We start from the raw sequence: 4459 nt of genomic DNA on the forward strand, positions 1-4459 counted from the left end.
GTTTTTCGGGTCTAAGCCCGACGAGGACCCCCATGACTTTATTCGGGGGATGCGGCGCTCACTAGATTTGGTCAGGGCTTCAGAGACTGAGTCTGTTGAGTTGGCTTCGCATAGACTACGGGATGTCGCTGCTCACTGGTATGAGTCCTGGGAGCTATCTAGGGGTGAGGGTGCTTCCCCAGCTACTTGGGACGAGTTCGTGGCTGCTTTTACCCGCCACTTTTTGCCCCCAGAGTTACGGCGGGCGCGGGTTGACCAATTTTTACATCTGCAGCAGAGGGGTCGGAGTGTTCGTGAGTATAATATGGAGTTTGATTCTCTGGCCCGGTACGCACCTACCATAGTAGCAGATATGGCCGATCGGATGCACAGATACGTGATGGGGTTAGACCGCTACTTGATTGATGGCTGTATGGCGGTGGCATTGCAGACAGACATGGATATTGCCCGACTACAGGCTTATGCTCTGGGTATGGAGGACCGACATAGAGCTGATTATTCCAGCAGAGATCGGGACAGGAGGCCGCCCAAGAGGGCCAGGTCCGCTGGGTATTCTGGGGAGCCTCAAGGCGGGAAGCCTCAACAGTATGTTAGACAGTCTTCTCAGCCAGCGCAGAGTGCGCCCCCGCAGTCTACCGGAGAGGGATTTGATAGTGCCAGATACTTAGGAGCAGGCCAGAGCTCCAGGGTTCCAGGTTCACAGGTGAGCCGAGGTTCCAGCCAGGCGAGGCCACCTATGCCTCGGTGTTCGTATTGTGGGAGATCTCATCCAGGAGAGTGCTACCGAGCTACGGGAGCCTGTTTTTCTTGCGGCCGTCAGGGCCATATGATGCGTGATTGTCCAATGGCAAGTGGTTCTGGTAGTACAGTTCAGCCGACGGGATCAGCCGCGGGTTCATCTTCTACTCCCTCAGCCATGCGCCCTGCGGGACGAGGTATGCCGGTACAGGCGGGTCGCGGTCGAGGCCGTGGCGGTGCTTCAGGTTCTAGCAGTCCTTCGAACCGCATATATGCGTTGGCCAGCCGACAGGACCAGGAGGCGCCACCAGGTGTGTTTACAGGTGATTTGAATTTCTAAATTCGTTACATTGATTGGTAAGAAATTGATATATGCTACTCAAAAGGAAACTAACCCGGAATGTTGTGAGACCCTATAAGACTAATGTAACATTCGAGGACGAATGTTCTAAAGGGGGGGAGGATGTTATATCCCATATTTTTATATGTCGAGCTATTCGCAAGAGAATCGACTCAAGTTAAAGATGGGATCATTTTCGGGCTCGAAATAGAATTTTTTCTTTTATTTCCGATCTCTATTGGGAAATGAATTGTTTATAAATTTTACTTGGTGTAAAAATATTAATGGAAGTTGGGATTAATTTACCATGATTAGATTATTAAGTGGGGATTAAAAATTTAATTAGTCATTAAACAAGTCACTAGTGCACTAAGTGGGCCCCACCAAGACATGTGACCAAATTTAATTGGCTCAAGCCTTGAGTGGGACACTTGTCACTCTTAGGGGCTGCCTATATAAGGAAAACTCTGATGTTTAAGTGTTCATTTTATCATCTTCAACATTACAAGAAAAGAGAAAAACCTAGAGATAGAGAAGGGGGGGCTCACGGCCATGGTGAAAAAAATCCATGTTCACCAAGCTTGGTCCAATTAATTTTTCCATGGTGTTGTAAATCAAATGGAGGTCTTTTGGAACATGAATTGGTCCTTGAGAGCAGCAAGAATGGTCTTTAATTGAAGCCATTAAATTCAGCAAATTAAGGAGCAACTTGCTAAGGTAAGAGTTGATTATTTTTCCATATGTTTTAGGACGAATTTGCTTGTGTTGTGGATGGTTTGAATGTGTTATGGTGAGTATAAATGAATGAAAATCATGAAATTATGTATCTTGATATTGAAGCATGGTTGAAGCCACGAAATTATGTAGCTTGATGTTGAAACATAGTTGTAACTTGGTAACATGAATTGTACGAATGTTGGAATGTTGTTGAATGGCGTAGGGGCTGTTTTAATTGAAATTTGCTGAACTGATTTGAGTTAATATTTTGGTTGTTGTAATCATGGATTATGTGATGAGAATGAAGGAATTTAATGGTTAAAGTTGGAGTAAAAAAATTGTTGTGAGTTGATGTAAGAATTATAGAGACAATAATGTGATTTACTTGCATATGAATGGATGATGTGGTGTCGTGTGGCTGCTGTTGTATTTCCCTGAAATTTGCTGGAAATATTGTGTAACTTGTTTGGAATGTCCTTGGGCATTGTTAGTATGGGTTCGGGTTAGTATGTGAATATATAAGCGTCGATTTTGGCTTGAACGTAAGTAGTTGAATTGAATTTATGTATGTTGTTGAATAATGGAAAAGAAAGCTATTATTGTTGTTTTGTCTTTTGGATTGGTTGTTGATGTTGTTAGGTTGGTTGTTGTTGTTGTTGTTGGTTGATATGGCCGAATCAAATTCTCGGGGTAGCCTATTTACAGGGGAAATGCTGCCCAAATTTCTGTAGAATTAAGGGCGAATTTGGAATTTAATGCCCAAAAAGTCTTTAGCTAATGTTTGGCATTTTATGGCTTGTTTGTAGACCTTGGGCAGCCCGAATCATAGGTTGGATTTAGCTTGAGTTTGGATCGTATTGGAGAGCGTTTGAGGTATGTAAAGTAATCTTCCTTCTTCGGCATGCCTTAGTTAAAATAGGCTATGATATAAGCCTCGAGGAAACTCTATTCTCACAATCCGAGCATGTTTATGAATCGCATTTGTTCTTTGGCATCCTTGCCTTGTCATGGCAAAACGTTGATCCTTATGTTCTTGGAATCCATAATTTGTAAAGATTACATGAAAGCTGATTTTTGTTTTAAAGTTCATTCTTTAGCGATTCCAAGACTTCAAACGCCCATAATTTCCTCAGAAAAGCTCGGATTGCTTTGAAATTTTCGTAGGAGTTTGTATGATATAAAATGAGTATGTTTTTCATAGGCGGGCTCAGTTCGGGTCTATACTCGTCCGTGGGTCCCGCGACGCCCTTTTTGAAATTCGACAACTTTGAAACAAAAAGTGATAATTTTTATTCTGATTTCGAATATGACTATTTTACTTATCCTTCAGATTTATAATAATTATTTTATGCATATGATTCCTCACTACTCCGCTCGTGCCTACTGTGATATCGTTCACCGGTTCCCGGGCCGGTTCTGTTGTCGTGCGCTTTGTGATACATTCCGGTGTTATGCTGTGATTATGGTTCACCGTGCTCCTCGCTCGAGGGCCGGGTTCCACTTATGTTTGGCGTTATGCTGTGTTTGGCGTTATGCTGTGTTGTGATGTGTGACGGGGATTCGGAGATTTGAAACTTTCTGGTGTTATGCTGTGTTGTGGCGCCATCGACAGGCGGGCGACCACATTTTCCAGTGCCCTATGCATAATTTATACTTTGGAAATAAACATTTTGATATGTATTATTTTCTATATATCTGATTCGATTATTATTCAGATTTATTTCTGTACCTTCTGCTTTGCATACTCAGTACATATTTCGTACTGACCCCCTCCTCCGGGGGCTGCGTTTCATGCCCGCAGGTACAGACGCACACCCTGGTGATCCACCTGTTTAAGACACCCTTTCTGCTATTCGGAGTGCTCCTCTCTTTCCGGAGCTTATACTTTTGGTATATATATTTATTAGTGCATTTGTATATATTCGTTCATGGGTACGGCGGGGCCCTGTCCCGTCATATGATTCTGTCGGTCTGTTTAGAGGTCTGCGGACATGTTTGTGGGTTAGGGTCTTTCTGTATAGATGTATGTACATGTCGTTTGGGAGATCCCATACGCCGAGGCGGCCGGTCCGCATATGTTGTTTGGGCGATCCTATACGCCGAGGCGGCCGGTCCGCATATGTTTATATATTGCTTGGTTAGCCCTGTGTGGCTTTTGTTGGTATTTTCTGCGTGCAGGGTATATTGGATAGTCCGTAAAACAAAGGAAACTCTGTCGAAATTTTCTGGAAATTACCTAAATTTGAAATAAAGTCTTGTCGGCTTCCGCCATATACTAGAATGAGTTGATAGAATTTGAGATAATATTTGATAGATGGGTTCGGGTGCCCAGATCGGGCACTAGTCACGGCCTACGGGGTTGGGTCGTGACAGAGGAGGTGGAGTCCGACATCACTGTTCGGAGGGTAGACCCGGCACCGTTAGCGGCCCCAGTACCCGAGGAGACTGCCTCCGAACCGCCCTTGCCTTCTATGAATGAAGGTATCTTAATTCCCGCTCTTCTTTCAAGCGCGGAAGAAATCCTTTCCCCGGCCCCTCTTCGGTCGGTTGACTTCATCGACATTTCAGGTGAAACTTCTTCGGAAGATACTCCCCTGCAAAGGAGAAAAGGAGTCGGGGAAACGGCTGTTGCTGCAACCGATCAAAGGACTGTTCCAGTTCCGG

The 4459-nt window shown here is 44.4% G+C and overlaps 1 long non-coding RNA gene across 1 annotated transcript; it reads left to right on the top strand.

Annotated features, from left to right (window-relative positions):
• The first annotated feature begins 1590 nt into the window (after nt 1-1590).
• LOC132623115 (uncharacterized) lies at nt 1591-4060 on the top strand. Its single transcript, XR_009576101.1, has 3 exons — nt 1591-1795; nt 2602-2668; nt 3597-4060. It is a non-coding gene; the product is annotated as an uncharacterized LOC132623115 (long non-coding RNA).
• The last annotated feature ends 399 nt before the right edge of the window (nt 4061-4459 follow it).

This window comes from Lycium barbarum, chromosome 12, assembly GCF_019175385.1.
Source record: "Lycium barbarum isolate Lr01 chromosome 12, ASM1917538v2, whole genome shotgun sequence".
Classification (NCBI taxonomy): domain Eukaryota; kingdom Viridiplantae; phylum Streptophyta; class Magnoliopsida; order Solanales; family Solanaceae; genus Lycium; species Lycium barbarum.